Below are 17,899 nucleotides of genomic sequence, written 5' to 3'. Positions count from 1 at the left end.
TTTATAAGAAAGTCAGATAATAATGCACTCCAAGATTTTTCATATTGTCTATGTAGTGGTACAAGAGTGGATCCTACCACCTACAGTATATAGGTGTATGGATATTGTAAGTTTAGTGAATACACGTGTGGTGTAAGCACATGTGCCTTTACCTCCAACAATGTCCTAGTTAAAGGAAAATGTGCCTCTAGTGAGGAGAGAACAAGAAAAAAGTGACAAAGTACAAATGTACATAAAGCACAACAGGATGAGGAGAGATGTCACCTCATCTAATGCCCATCATCTTCCTAAGAAAGGCAAAACACTCTATAATTTGAGAGACTATTAGTAAGGAGATTTGTAGGACTTTGGTTAGTTGAGACCTTGACAAGCTCAATGGACTTGTCCTCAATAACCTCTTTGATAAAGTGATAAAGCACCTCAATGTGCTTTGTCTTCACATCTTAGGGAATTTACCATATGTATATCCTCTACATCACCTACATTCAAGGTATATCTATAAATATCCTTATATGTGATTTTTTCTTGAGTAAAACATAACCATTTTCTATTCAATTTGTAAATAACCCCTTTATATTACACCCTTCTGTATGTAAAAAATATATAAAAATGGTATTTTAAAAATGCCTTATTTTGAATCCATGTGATGCACACATATATTCATGAGTAACTTACTTGAGCTTCACATGGAAGGCTGGATTCTTGGCCAACTAAATAGCACTCATGTGATCCAAATGCAGTGTAGGGACCACATCACTAATACCAAGGTTTGCCACCAGTTAGTGGCCTAATCAGAGAGTCACCTTGCAATCCTTGATGGCTACAATATAGTTTTTCGCTTTAATAGATAGGACTATACATTTTTGCATCTTAGATATCCAAGAAATAGTATCTCTAGTAAAGGTGAAGACATATACAAAGGTGGGCTTCCTAGTATTTGTATGTCATGCATAATTCGAGTTAGTATCCCCTATAAGTCTTGTATCATGGCCATCATAACATATGCACGTATCTATAGTGCCCTTAAGGTGCCTCATGCTACTCTTCATAGTATCCCAATATCTCATGTTAGGTGTAGCTATATACCATGCCATAACTCCCAATTGCAAATGTTGTGTCAAGATGAGTGGTTATCATTGCATGCACCAAACTACCCACTGTGGATGCATAATGTAACTTGGCCATTTTGAGCCTTTTCTTATTAGACTATAGACACAGTGTGTCTACTATGACAAGTAAAGGAGTCCCTTAGAGCAATTGTGTGAGGTGTACATCCTAAGAATATGTGAAGCATGTCACATGTCCTTCATCTAAATCCTACTCTTTTGGATTTACTCCTGTGATAAGTAAAGGATCCTCTTAGAGCAATCGCATATGATGCATATCCCAAGAATATATAAGGCATGTCCCATGTTCTTTTAGATGTAATCCTTCTATGATAAGTAAAGGACCTTTTGGATGTACTCCTTTTGTGATAAGTAAAGGAGCCCCTCAAAGTGATCACCATGATGCACAGCCCAAGAATATATGAGGCATGTCTCATGTCCTTCATCTCAAAAATCTCATTGAGATAACTTTTCAAGGCATCCAGCTCATCATGAGTGCTTCTAGCAATCAACATGTCATCCACATTGAGTATTAGAATCATAAAGTTGCCATGAGGGCCGTTCTTTATGTAAACATGGATCCATATCATTGTAGGTATATCCCTATGAATAGATGAAAGCATGAAACTTGTGGTACCATTCCTTATGTGCCTAGTTAAGGCCATAAACGATATTTCTCAACTTACACACTAGGTGTTTTTGAGGTGTCTCTTGCAATTTTTCTCAAATCCCTTAAGATGTTGTATACAAATCTCACCATGCAAGTCCCCATGTAAGATCGTCATCTTTACACCCATTTGATAAAAGTCTAGATCTAACTACACACAACACCAATCATAGGATAGTAATCTTGACTATAGGAGATACTAGGCATTTCTTGCAATTTTTCTCAAATCCCTTAAGATGTTGTATACAAATCTCACCATGCAAGTCCCCATGTAAGATCGTCATCTTTACACCCATTTGATAAAAGTCTAGATCTAACTACACACAACACCAATCATATGATAGTCATCTTGACTATAGGAGAGAAGAGTTTATGGAAGTCAATACCATACTCTTGCTTAAAACCCTTAACAAACAATCTAGTCTTATACGCCAGGTTGGGGCGTACACTAGGGATACTCTTTAACTTGTACACCCACTTCTATGGAAAAGTTCACTTTTTGTTAGAAAAAGGAACCAAATCCTATGTTTGATTTATTTGCAATGAGTCATACTCTAATTGCATGGTCCTCTCCCAAGTGTGATTATCACCTTTGTGCATGACCTCATCATAGGTAAGAGGCTCACCAACATTTGTCACCATAACATAATCCATGGAGAGTACAAACTAATCAAACTGACATCTATCTCCTAGTAGAACATTTTGCAAAATAGACACTGAGGCCTATATATCTGGTTCAACATCATGATCATGGGCCACTACAACATTAGTTGCTGTAGGATATGTAGCTATATGTACAATAACAAGAGGCTCCTCCTGAAATATTACCCTACATACCTCAACTACTTGCTTAGGCTTCTTATGTATTTTCTCTTCATTGAAAAGAAGATCATGGTTGCAGATAAGCTTTTGAGCCTACAAATTCCATAGGTAATAGCCCATCTTACCTGGATCCCCATAACGAAGAAATATGTATTTCACTAACTTAGAATCCTACTTATTGCACTTGGTCCTTGGGAACATAGCATAAAGTCTCACAAATAAAAATAAGAAAATGACCATATGATGGAGGTTTTCCAAATTATGCCTCCTCTACAACCTGATAGTCAAGAGCAATGCATGGAGATCCATTAATCAAATGTATGGCAGTACTAACTATCTTAGCCTACCTGCTTGGCTAATTGTACTACTGATTCTCTCTTGAATCATCATGTTTATATGCTTAGCCATACCATTCTGGGATGGGGTGTACAAGGTGGTCAATTGACAATTAATTCCATTCTCATCACAAAACTTTTCAATGTCTTTAGAGTTTAGAGGCATACTCACTCCCATTGTTAAATCATAGACATTTTAGCCTATATAGAGATTGGTTTTCAGCAAGAGTAAGCCACTGTTAAAAGGTAGCCAATACTTTTAATTTTTGCTTTATGGGGTATGCCTAGATCTTTTGTAAGTTAAAATCAATGAAAGTAACAAAATACTTTATGCCACCTAATAGGGCATATGTCTACAAACATCAAAATAAACAAGAGACAAAGGCTCACCTATGCACATAATGCTTGACTTCTTAGGCAAACTACATGTTTGCTTGCCATAAAAACAATGATCACAAGAATTAAAACATTTATAGTTAAGGAATGAAAGGTTCTACAAATGGGTAAGCATTTTTATTCCCTTTAATGACACGTATCCGAGGCTATGATGCTCTAATGATACATGTGGTAGAAAAACATGGTGGATAGACCCAAATACAAATAAGGGATAAAGAATACTAGACTTGGCACCTCATTCAAGGACAAGGTTCCCATGAGCAATCTCAGATTAGGAATCACCAAAAGATACAAAGTAACCAAATCATCCAATTACCTAGTAGAGAGTAGGCTTTTGATCAAAGAAGAAACATAGCATACATCATGCAAAGTAAAGATGTTGCCTAAAGCAAACTATAGTTGTATATCTCCAGTACCAAAAATATCCAATTCCAAGTTATTACTCAATTTGAGAAATCATTTCATGTTATGATTTCCTTAGTCTTGTTATCATGTATTTTATGGCACTACGAGCCAATATAACCTTGCTTCCCACAATAATGATAAGCCAATGCAAACTTATGACCATCGAACTTATTGTGAGATTGTCCACATGACTAAGAACGAGATGTTCACATGACTAAGAACGAGATGTTCACATGACTAAGAATGAGATTTCTGACAGTCTCTTCCATGGTAGTCATTCTTGATTATTGCCTCTGATTGTCAAATCATAAGAGTTACAAGAAGTATCAACATTCTTTTTGTTAAGTTCTTTATTCAATAATGCACCCTCTACATCATGCAATTCAATCCATTAGAGTAGGCATATTTGCACACATAGCAATACAAAATGTGACCCATGATTCAAATAATGTAACTAATAAGAACAATGGTGAAAGATTATTCTTGAACTCAATCCCTTGTAAATATAAGATGATGATAATTGAATGAAAATTATTTAAGTGGATGGACACGGAGGTTCCCTCTTTCCTACAAAGATCCATGAGTTTCTTCAGCCCATCAACACATCTAAGAGGTAGTGATTTGCTTATGATAGATGTCATGGATCTTCTACCATAACTGCCATGTAGTGTACCCTTCACTGATAACATTGTCGAATACTTGCTTAGAGAGTGATAAAATGATTCTAGATTAACATAACTCATCCAATTCAGCCCAATCCTATGCATCAAAGTATTCAAGATTTATATCCTCATGTCTCAATGGCTTAATCTACAATTTCTATACGAAAACTTACCATATTAGTGCCTTGCTGTAGTTGTAATTAGTACCATCTAATTTATCAATATTAAAGCTAGCATTATCATTTGATACACTGACCATTGTACTAATTAAAAAAAGCATAGTACAAGAAGATGGGCTATTGTGAATGACTATAAAGCAATCCAAATCATAGCCAATACAAGATCTAAACAAAAGAAAACACCAAAGTATAGGGCTGTCCACTAGGTACTAGTAATAAACTGTAAGTCAAAATATATTCTCTCATAATAATAATGAATCTAAGCTCAAACTACAATGTTTATTTGGCAAAAAATGGGACATGTAAGAGCAACTAGTAGTAGTGACTAGGAATGCAACTAGTACCATAATCTATCCCAATCTCAATGTGTTAGTAAACCATACATCTAGTAGGCATAGACATCATGCATGTAGTAGGTCTCATAAGGAATAAAAGAGAACTATCAAATGCATAACTAACTGAGCAAGGGTAACAAAGATCAGTACATAGCCAAGAAGTATATATACATCATTGACATTACTTTGATAGAGACAAGGGCGCAACCAAGACATGAATCAAATCAAACAACTAAAAGGTAAATGCATCCAAGAAGCATCAAGAGAGAATATATATATCTCAATGAGTGCCATAGTTAGAGTCAAAGAAGTTCAAGCTCAATTGTGTAAATCCTAAGCTCTTTGCAAATAGATCATATACATGACATCCAAGCATACATGATACATCAAGTACATAGTCAACAACATCAATCCCAATAAGATCTTCAAGTGTGTAAGTGAATGATCATTGTAGCAACTCACAAAGCTCTAAGACATGTAACCAAGCTCAAATGCAAAGCTCAAGTGTTACCATAGACATATCGTGATGCATACATAAATGATAGATATGAATACATCCAAGTGATGTACTTGTGTACTTGTGTATCTTCAAATAAAAGCATAACAGGCATAGCCATCTCCTAGATAAGTGCTTACTTCTCACTATGTATAGCAATGAAATAACCTCTAAAATTTGAGTTAAATTAGCACAATGCTTTCAAAAAAAAAAATTTTAAACATTTACAAAGATTTATCATTGATCCCAACACTAATAGGCATGAACTGAACCATAAGCAAGCTTTAGGGTTTAAGGAAAAGAACCTTCACAATCAAATAGCTTGGTGGTTATTGTATTCTAGTAGTGAAAGCACTACTACAACTAAGCTAATATAAGGTCAAATCAGTCCAATGGCACCCTTAGTACATACTCATAACTTCCAATCATTAAGAGCATATCACATAAGCATGGTGTGAGCCATAAGCATTTAGAGATAGGCTATCATGGAGTAATATAGCAGACCTGTGTGCTATACAGCCAGTAATGATTGATCTATGCCACATCAAATGAAGCTCAAACACTAGCTATGAGTTCTAGGAAGTTCTTAATGATCATCGAAGTGTGTTAAGAGCAACCAAAATGAGTAGTAAACTACCAACCTAAGTGAATTGTACTATCCAGACTACTTCAAATAATAGCATAAAAAACATGAATAGATGTTGATGGCTTGGTGGCTATGTTGAGCACTATGGTGGTGATAACAATGTTCAATACACTCAAAAGTAGCCATTGGACAAGCCTTGATAATTTACAAAGAAGTGAGAGATTAATGCTCACCTTGAATGGAAGAAACCATGGTCGCCATAAATCTTGAGATGTTGGTATTGTCATGGGCTAAAGTAATCATTGATGAAGCTCCTCGCTCAAGGACTTTGATACCAATTGAAGGGAGAAGCCTAAGTGAGCATGAGCAAGAGGAAGCAGTAGAGGTGTGACCTATAGCGGATGGAGAAAAAGAGCAAGCAAGAGAGAGAGACACAAGATGTGGGAGCTCCAACAACCACAATGTGTGATTGGCCTTCCCTTACACTACAAAAAAAAGGCTCCATAGATGTGCTTGTAGACGCCATATTTGAATGTGTTTAAAAATGTCGGGCGCATTTATTACCGCATCTACTACCGCATCTAAAATTTTGCGTCTACAAGTGCACTTATAGTGAAACCTACACGCACCTATTGACGCGCTCCGTAAATATATAATCATATTTATAAAAAAGTAGATATATTCATATTCTGTGTTTATACAGGCGTGTAACTGCGCATCTAAAAAGGCGTGTACACTGCAATTTTTTGACGATAATAGATGCGCATTTTTCCTGCAATTTAGATGCGCGGATAGACGCACAAAACAGAGGTATGAAAAAAAAACCAGAGAGCATGTGGCTTTCCCCCCATCAACATCAACTTGTATGCTTAGGAAAAATAGAGAAAGATTATTATACTGAAAGAAAAAGAATGTGGAGAGCCAAAGTCCATATATTGATAATAACACATGATGAGCGTACTGTGCTGAAACATGAGTATATTGTGCTGAAACATTTGTACATATTTCGAATACTTTTGTACTAAAAACAAAACAATGTATATAGAATACGAAATTTCATATATATAGATGAAACGGTTTTGCATGACAAGCTCTAGTGCTTGTGACCTCAAGCATGGTCATGGTCACAAGCACTAGTTGAAAGTAATACACATCAAAAATGAAAACTACAAGCCAAAGGGAGGCATGCATGCATGGGGCTCCTCTACATCTCCTCAGAAGAGGCATCATCATCGCTACCACTACTGCTGCCAGTGCCGGTGCCGGTGCCGCTACCACCACCGCTACTGCTAGTCCCCCCTTCACTATCCTCAATTGCATCAGGGTTTGCCTACACAAAGGATTGAGGTATATAAATACCATTACAAATAATAAATTAGAGTTGCCTATACTTTTCATGTAAAAAATAAAACATATATCTTTTGGTTGTGAAATCCTCATGGCACGATTATATTGCTCCTCTGTAATGAGTCCCTCCTCTAGAAATCATGCCAAGTGGATGCCCAGTTATGACCTCGATGGTAGCCTACCTCTCTAGGAGTAGGCATCCTACCAACGATATGATACTACAAAATAATTTTAACATACAACATATTAGAACACACTACATAATGAATTGAAACAAATTATAAAATTTAATTTTTTTTAAAATCAAATAATACTTATAAACTCAGCCTCCCATGACTCCCTGCCACCCGATCCATAATGCGACGATCCCATGGTTGCCATCTGGATACGTCGCGCCTCTGTATGCTGGCGACTTGTCCTTTTCTCTACTGCTCTCTTATTGGCCTCTTTCCACTCCCTGCAATGGAAATTGGGTGGTTGGCCATATCTAGGGCGCCCTTGCTCTTGTCCCCGCAGTGACTCCTTAGCACGCGTCATAAGGTGAGACCTCTTGTTATGAAGCGTGTCTCTCACCTTTGACCGTCCCAAATCATCTGAGAATCGTGAATTCTCGGGATTAGGGTACCTTCTATGTACTACCCGCAACACCTCTTGCGACAAACCATTTTTTTGGTGCTTGAAGGGAATCATACAATCTTTATATGTGGCATGCACGACACTCCTCAAGTAGGCTATCACTTCCCTCCCCTCAAGGTTATGCAAGATACCACCAATATCTGTGACAAAGTAGTACATTTGTGGAGGCTCACCTCTCTCATTTCTCGGTGAGGGTGATCGAGAGCCACCTCCTAGGCAACCCCCACAAAGCCCTCGACCTCCTCGCCCTCTCGCATGACTCTCCCTCCTCCCTCGACAGGCACTACCCTCTACCTCACTCGATGCACGTGCTTCTACAGATGCACGTGCTTCGGCCAATCCATGTACTTCAGCTGATCCCTGTGCATCAGCTGATCTGTAGAGATGTACCAAGGTTTGGTGTTTGTGCAGAAATGCTAGGCAAAGATGTGCTAGGTGTCCCAAACATGACACTAAAAACCTCCTCTACAATGAGAGGGTGACCAAGATAACTAGTCATCTCCCCTATGAATTGCTCCTTATTCAGAAAACCTCCAAAAAAACTACTAACACCTCTAGAGAACTCCGCTAAGGTGTTATTCATGCGTTCTAACTCAGGATCAGTGCTGGAAGATCCAAGATTCCACATCTACACAAGCAAAAATCCATTACTACCCTGTGCAGATAAAACATATTACACGATGCGTCTATACCTATGTCTATATCCGCATCTGTCAACACGTCTATTCCTGCATCTATACCTACGTCTACACTATCATCTAGACGCGCCTACAGACGTGCAAAGTCAGACCATACTTTGCAAACTGTTATAAAAAACGCCCAAAAAACCTCCATAGATGACAGTCTAAAGCATGTAAAGAGAGATAGAGAGAGAGAGTGACAAATAGACAAAGAGAAAGCAAACAAGATTGAGATAGAGAAGAAGAACTCACCTTCTTTGCTTGTTCCGACGGGTGGCGGCTAGGTTGTAAGCTCCTTGTCCTCCTTCTCCCTTTCCTTGGTAGGTTGCTTGATTTTTCTTCTCTTCCTTGCTGTTTGGCTCTTGTTCTTTACTCTTTGGCTCTTCCTTCCTCCTGTCCTCTTTTTACTCTTATTTCCTTCCCTCATTGTCTTCATGAAGTGAAAGACAAACATGATTAGTGATGTCGAGCTCGAACTGCAGAAAATGTGCCAAAAACGTAGAAAAGCACTGGTTTGAAAAGAAAGTCACAATTTTTTTTAAAAAAATTATATTTGTGTGGCGCGTCTATAAGCGCGTGTAATTGCGTGTGTATATGCGTAGATAAGACGTATTACACGCGCTGATAGATGCGCAATTACAATTAACTGATTAAATGCTAGCGTTTGGTTGTTTTTGGAACTTTCCTAGTCTTTAAATATCAAAATTTTTACCTCCATGTTGTAAGTATCAAAATATTTAGGGAATATGACATACATACCAAATGAAATCATTTATGTGCTTATGATTCAGGTGTAATTATGTCATCATCTTCTACTAGTATGGGACATGTTGAGTCAATAAAGAGTACATCCTCCAATGAGGATGAGACATTGTGTCTTCATAATCGAGACACTTGGCTACAACGGAAAATCAAATGTATGTGTGATCGTTGTCGAGGATGTTTTTTTTTAGCACATCGAATCACAATGCCACACCTCAGCATGTACAAAGAGTGGGACCAAGAAAAACACCCAGTAATTTTTACTGCTTTATTTGCACAAATATTATTGGTCTATGTTGCGTCTTCACCATTAAACAAAACCTCCTTTTTTTTATTGAGCAGGATGCGGTACCACATCCTCAAATGGTCCCTCTAGGGCGTCGAGAGGCTACAAAGCGTCGACCCGAGGAGGCAGAGTCCTCAAGAAGAGTAGAGACTGATGATGACGATACCAACCCTCTTCAAATGCCCCATCAAGTTTTGGAGGAAGAGATTTTGGACAACATGGTGCATGATTTATTTTCCCATGAGGCTCCGGGGGAGGGCGCGCCACTAGAGAGATAGATGACCCACTACACATAGCATCGAAAACTCCATTTTACGAAGGTTGCACCTACTCTGTTCTACGTGCATCTCTCGAGATACTGAACTTACAAACCATTTATGGGTGGAGTAATGCTAGCTTGAATGCATTATTGAAGTATGTATCATTTGATATTAATTCATAAATGCTTCTAGACAATATTCGCAGTTTGTTAACTCTGTTTGCACAATATATACAGGTTATTGTCACAAATGCTTCCAAATGGAAATAAATCATCAACTAGAAGGGAGCAAGCAAGGCGTTTCTTGACATCTCTTGGAGGTCTCGATTATGTTAAAATCCATGCATGTGTCAATGATTGCATCTTGTTTCATGGGGATCATGTATCTGCATGACAATGTCTTATTTGTGGTGAACCAAGATACAACCAGGAGATGAAATCAATGGATGTGCCTCGTAAGGTTTTGCGCTATTTTCCTATTATTCCACATATTCAACTTATGTTTAAGTGTTAATCTATTGCAAGACTCATGTCATGGCATGCTAGTCACCATTCAAGTGATGGAAAGTGGAGAATTCCTTCAGACACACCAGCTTGGCAACACGTAGACAATTTGTGGCCTACTTTCAAAGAAGAGCCCAGAATTTTGAGATTTGGTCTAGGATTAGATGGAATAAGTCCATTTGGCATCAAAAGCATCTCATATAGTGTATGGCCAGTGATATTGGTGAACTATAATATCCCTCCATCCATGGTAATAAAAAAAGGACATGTAATGTTGTCACTTTTGATTCCTTGAAAACACAAAGTAAAAAACATGGATGTTTACTTAGAGCCTTTGATCGAGGAGCTAGAAATGCTATGGAGAGGTATTGAGGTGCAAGATGTGAGTGCATCATTGTCCTCTAGAGATTTCACTTTAAAGGACATGTTGTTGTGGACCATGCATGACTTTTAGGCTGTGGAGAGTGTTCAGATAGTTGCATACTCTATTTTATTCATTCTTACCCTTAATCAAATATACGTCATCATTAACCCACTTGTTTTTACAGGTTTAACTATATCAGGATATCATGGATGTCCAATTTGCGGTTCCTCTCCGGTTTCTTCTAGACCGACACGCTTGAAGGTGGTTATCTATTGACCACCCCAATATGCAACTCCCCACTAATGGAAGAAGGTTATCTATGACAATCATCATCTTTTTCTTCCTATTGACCACCCCAAATATGCACCCCCCACTAATGGAAGAACTTCACAATCTCTGACCATTCAAGATTGGAAGGACACTCAAACACACGCCAATGATTATCCCCCACTCGGCATGAGTCGGTAACAAGTTTACTTCTTTTGTTTGTCTTTAAAGTACACTCCATTATGAGAACGAGAAATAATATATTGTTTGTGCCTTAGATTCTCTATATTTTTTCATCTCCCATATTGGACTGATCTCAAGATCAATCACCTGTTGGACCCCATGCATATATTCAATAATGTTGCTTCTACATTATGGGATCACTTAATCGAGGCTTGTGATTCTGTCAATGTAAGGGAGGATTTACGTAGCATTGGATGTATGAGACGAGCTTGGCCACACATCAGACCCAGAGAAAAGATCGAGTTACCGCATGCACCTTGGATGTTCTCGAGGACCGAAGAAAAGATAGTGAAGCAGTAGATATGTAGCTTTCGAACTCACACAGGATATATAAGATGCCTCAAGGGAGCCTTCATCAAGAAAAAGAAAAGAGGTGTGGAGGAACTATCCAGTTTGAAGTCTCACGATTGGCACAAAATGATTCAGGTAAGGATTTTTCTAGCCATAAATATATTAATTAGTGGAGTAACTATGTAGTGGAGCCCCGAGAGGAACACCAAGGAAAAGGGAATTCTCTTGCAAGAAAATATATCTTGTAACATCAACAAGCTTGTTTATCATGTTTCATATGATCACAATGAAGAAAAGAACACCAGGCACAACAAATCTTCATGCAGCATCATGTAGATCTCCCACGGATTTTAATAGAATCAACCATATTCTTCAACATCTTCACAAAATCCATCAATAGAACAAAGCAAGCAAAGAAATACACCATCTTTGAATGGAAATACATCACATAGTATTCATCTTCAATATCTTCATAGTCTTCTCTCTCAATCTCTCATATACAATCACTCTGTTTTTGTAGAATTGGCTATCTCTGACTCTCTCTCTCTCTCTCCATCAATAATACATCATGTCCTCACTACAATCTCTCAAAATTACTCTCAATAATCACTCTTAGGTCGTGGATACCCCTCCCAAGAGGTATGTCTGATATGAAGAGTCACCAGAGCCACTACAGTGTCTCTTCACAGCTCACTACTGTCACTTCACTCTAGTCTTCACTTGAGTCTTCAACAGCTACTTCTTCCACTTCTTTCAGCTCTTTTGCACTTGTATTCACCTCTTTCCAAGGCTAGAAAACTTTCCCAAAGTCACACATACATTCCACAGAATACTTATAGAAGCATACAGAACAGTCTACAGAACAGTACCAGAACAGCTACAGTACAGAACAGAACAGAAACAGAATAGAAGCAGAAGCTCTACAGAAGACCTACAGCAGGTTACAGAAGGTTATCAAAACCTCATAACTCACTCTCAAACCATTTCAAACTCTCACAAACCATTCAATAAACTTTCACAAGATCTCAATCTTCATCAATCAATACTCCTTCCCTCCTTACAGAAGACAATCAGAACAAAACAGACCAAAACAGAACAAAACAGAAGGTATACAGAACCATTCAGAACCTATAAGAACATCATAGAACTACCAACAAACATCATGATCTTCCAAAACACAATCAATATCATCTAAAACACTCTCAAACCACTTCTAAATAAATCAATCATCTCATAAAATCAACCATTCAGCTCTCAAAAACAACAAAAATCAGCTAAAAAACAAGTCATTTCAACACTCAACATATCCCCACACTTAATAAGGAAGCGTCCTCGCGACCCAGGAAAAAGGGAATACAAGTTCATGGAAAATCTCAACTTTGATCTTCCATAGCTTTTCACAAAGAATCCATCCACCACGACCCCAACTTATAACCTGTTTCTGATATAAAAATATAAAGAAAGGAAAACTCTTTATACATTAACACCTCTTATCAAACTAAAAATCACCACAAATTTGTAAAGGATATAAGAGTTTGCTTCTTCTTCATCAGCATCAGCTTCAACTCTCCAACCACGACCCCATCACCACAATTCTCCAAAACATAGCTCGTACACCATCACCCCAACAGCTCCACCAATCAACAGCAAATTCACCATTCAAGACCAACCACAACAACAACACAACATAGAACTATTCAAATAACTTCTTAAAAGAGAGTTGTTCATTAAAAGCTTCCACCATACATTGGAAAGGTATCAATGAAGATGATCCCTCTTAAAAGATTGATGTTGTCGGAATCGATCCATAGATAAGGATTCATCTACAAAGTTTTTAGGAGGATTTTGAAAAAATTGGAGACAGCACATCCTTTCCAACAGGACCAAGTATCTGCTAGGCAAACAAAGGGCATGAAAATACAATATCTCCAGTTGTTGGGAATCAATGTTTACATTGACATTCATGCACAACTTTGGAATAGGCTTTGAATCAGTATGAGAATGCCTATGCATATACGCCAGGTACCAAGCAAAGTGAGCAGTTAATCTCACTGAGGGATCTGCAGACTGTGAATATTGTTGGGTAAAATGAACATAGTTTTGATAAGCTTGACTGGAAGCTGTCCATTCCCCTGGAATTACTGGCCAATTAATCTGCGGTCCTGTAAGGCAATCATCCGAACTCCATCCCCTTCTTCTAGAAATCTGATTATCAAACCCATCACAGTCACTAACCAACTGAGGTGGTTGAGATATGGAAGTGTTAGGAGAGGGTAGTGGAATAAGGGAAAGTGGATGTAGGGAAGGATAGGAAAAATCATAAAAGGAAGAAAAGGTTAAAGAAGGAGTGGCAGAAATTTGTAAGGAATCACTAAGGAACGGTGTTAACTGATAAATAGGAAATGTAGAGGGTACATTAATGAGGGGTGAAGGACAGGGTGGAGAAGGGGAAAATACCCTATCCTCAATAAAGGAACAGTAAGTGAAAATAGGAATTTGAGGGAAATTTGAAGGTTGGAAAAGAAGGGGTAAAATTATTGTGGAATTAGATTGACAAAGGGAAATATATATAGCAGAGCGGTGAGCCATTTGTTGGTAATAGAGGAGGGTAGGAACAGAAGGTCCTAAGAGAGATCGTCTATGATAGGCATCAAAGAAGGTAGCATCAAATGGATTATGTTTGGAAAGATAGGTTAAGAGATCCATCCTCAGTTGATTAGTACTCTGGGCAAAGGTAGGAGCTGTGTTTTGTCTTTGATTTAGGACCACTGAATCAATCATGGGATACCACGAATTATCCTGACAATCAGCCACTTTGGAGGAATAACTTTGAAACATATCAGCTATGCGCAACTCCAAATGATTGACATACAAAACAGCCTGTAAGACCACATTCCCCACATACCATGCCATATCTACCTCATCTGGAATTAACAAATCTCCTCGTAGATACATGTATGACATCAACATGGTATCTGGCGTGACAGAATCTTCAAAGACCATTCTGACTACCTCTGTCAACAACTCAGTAGACCAAGCCCCACTCCAACCATCCTCTGGAAAAGGTAAATCCATCGTGGAAAGCTTCATATAGAAAACCAACTTTTGTAAGTGGTAGTGGACAAAGAAAGAATGGTCAGGTAAGACATATTCCTGAAACTGTTCAAAGGTAGACCATAACAAGTCCATTCTGGACTGCAATCTTTCCACTTTATCTTGGAATAGAGGGCACAAAGTAGCCTATCTCTGTAGGGCAGCCAAGTCCTGCTGTGAAAAAAAAGGAATCAATGGAACAGGAGGGCTTGGAGGAACAGAGCGGGACTTTGCAAGCTGATCTTGCAACTGATGGATTTGAGAGGCTTGGTTGGCCACTGTGTCATTAGCCATCTGTAAAGCTGAAAGCTTGTTATCTAAAAGAACTTGGAATTCTTTCGCTTCGCTGGACATCCTCTCCTTCTCTGCTGAAAGGCTAGTAACCTGTGATTGAGCCGCGAATAACTGGGTCTTCAATGAAGAAATCTCATCGCTTTGGATGGCAACCAGTTGAGTTTGCTGTTCCATTTGCTTAAATAAATCTGCTAGGGTATTCTTAGCAGAAGCTAACTCAAATGTTGCCTTATGCAACTGGTCTTTGGACTGCATGAGCTCTTCATAGAAAGATGCGTACAGCTGTTGAACACAGGCTGTCACTGACAACTCAATGGAACTTTGAATATCCTTGCAGAGGAAAGGAATGGCATCTCCTGAAACGACACTGTTCAGGGAAGGAACTGAGATCTCCAAGGATCCTTCTCGATGTGCTCTGAACAGGTTATTACAAGTGAGATACCCAGGGAGTTCACTGCTAGAAGTAGCAGGGATAGGCACTGAGGGAAGTACAGCAGGGGCTTTATCCGCTACCCTCTTCAAGCGTTTGCGCTGTATAACCAGGGGAGGCGGAGAATCATCATCCTCAATGTCAATGGGTGCTGACTCTTCTGAAGGTGGAGGAGGAGGTACTGGATCTAATGGAGGAGGTGGAGGCACAGTCTTCTGTAAACCTGAATAGGTCAAGAAGGCAGACAAATATGATCCATAGGTAACATTGGTAACATTACCCCTGGTGACTTTAACAAAATGCTGATCCATTTTAGTAAGGAGGTAAGTGCTCCAATCAATAGCAACTCCTTTCAACACCATCCTGGAAGCTGTGAAAAGCTCTTTGGACAAATAGTGGGAGGGCGTTTTGGCAGGCATAAACCTGTCCTGAAGGAACTGACACATCGTCTTCCATACGGGATCAGTGATCATAGAAAAAGAAACTCCTGAAGAGTTTATCACCTTCTTAACATCAAGGACTTCCCTTGTCTGCTTCTGCAATAGCTTTAGAATCTCTTCATTAGAGAATAGCTGACAAGTGGTCACAAAAGGTTCTCCTTTGGAGGGAAGAGACAGAGCCTTCCCTAAGCCGCAAGATGTCAACGTCATAGACATGCCTTGGACTACGCATGTCTTCTTGCTGTAAGAGGCCAGGAACTCATCACATAACGACGGATCCTCTGGAAGCAATGGAAAAGGAGTGGCCACAAAAGCAACAAGTCCCGCCTTCGTGAGAGGCTCAAAAGTAAGTAGGGAAGAGTAATCCCTACTAACTAATGGGATGTACTGGATAGGGGGAGGAGCATGAGAAGGCGCCATTCAGATGGTTACACACACACCACAAACACAGACAATCAAGGAGAATGCCTGCAAAGCAACAGACAAAAAACCAAGGATAAGAGAATTACCAATAAAACGTGACACGACCACTAACCCCAAGCAAATCACATCCTAGAAAAAATTTGACATGACCTCGAGACAAATGCGACCGAAAGCTTCATGCGATGCATCAGACAAACACCCTGAACCCCGTATCAGGCAATAAAAAAGAAAAAAAACTGCATACCGTACCCGTAACCGTAACTAAGACAGGAAACCAAAATAAGACCACATCCGACACATAGCAAAACTACATCTGTGATAAACCAAGACTGGACCATGGAAAATAACACTAAGAACTGCGCAAACCCATCCCACGAAACGGTTCATTAAAAATGGGAATTAAGTGCAGTGAGGGGGGAATGAATTTAATGAAGGGTTGATTGTAATCATTTATTAAAAATGGGTGAATACTAGGTGATAAACCTTAACAAGAAAACGGTGGTTCCTTATTATAAATTTAATTACCAATTATTAGGTTAAGCGGTGCAGTTATTCGATTCCCGGACTTCGATTCCCGACTGGGTCTCTAAATGCAATTCATTGATTACAAATTAAGGTGATGTGGAGCGCTTTTTTGCCAGCGCGTGCTCATGTGACGGCTGGTTCTTTTTAATAAAAAATTAAAGTGTCTCTTTAGCGCACGTAGCGCGTACTAAGTGAACGGCTGGTTGATTTTAATTAAAAAGTATGTGTGTTGAGCGTGAATGCGCGTGGAAACTGTGGGTGAATTAAAGAATTCATTTTAACAATTAATTTGTGATTAAGGGGGAAATGAAAATAAATAAAGCACATAAAATAAATACCTGGAAGGGGTGTGTATGTAATGCAGGAATGTGCACGGAAGAGTCCACCAAAAGAAGTGAATCCAGGAAAGGAAAAGTAAAGATCACTGATGAAACAACAATGACAACACCTTAGCGGATGTGTGGATTTGGTTTGTGTTGGTTGTTTATTTTGATTTTTATTTTTTATTTTTTTTTGTGTTAAGTTGTGATTATTTATGGTTGAATAAATGAAAAATGAGCAAGGGAGGTGAGGGGAATTTTTTAGAATTTTTTAGAATTTTTTTAGAATTTTTTACTATTTTTAAATGAATTTTCTACATTTATTGGCAATTTGGGGGTTAAATGAGGAAATATTTAATTTTCAGAAATTTTAGGGTAGGCAATTTCCAGCAGACAAATTTCCAAAAATTGGCAAAAGGCAAAAGGAAATTTTTGAAATTTTTCTGAATTTTTTTAAAGGGAAAAATTAATGTAGTGATTAATTAAATCACCTAAATCACATTAATCAGATAAGTCAGGTAGGCATAAGTCAGTTAAGTCAGGTTAGTGGGGGTAAGTCATGTTAGTCTGCCCAAGGCAAGTCAGGTTAGTCAAGGTTGCTTAGGTTAGTCAACTAGGCTAGGTTAGTCAACTAAGTTAGGTTAGTCAAGGTAAGTTAACTAGGTAGGGGTTAGTTAATTAAGTTGACTATGGTTAGGTTAGTCTAGGTTGACTATAGTTAGGTTAGTCAACTAACTAGAGGAGGG

Source organism: Lygodium microphyllum, chromosome 19 (genome assembly GCF_053477565.2).
Source record: "Lygodium microphyllum isolate KBCC chromosome 19, Lygodium_microphyllum_v1.1.10, whole genome shotgun sequence".
Classification (NCBI taxonomy): domain Eukaryota; kingdom Viridiplantae; phylum Streptophyta; class Polypodiopsida; order Schizaeales; family Lygodiaceae; genus Lygodium; species Lygodium microphyllum.
This window is presented reverse-complemented; position numbering follows the sequence as displayed.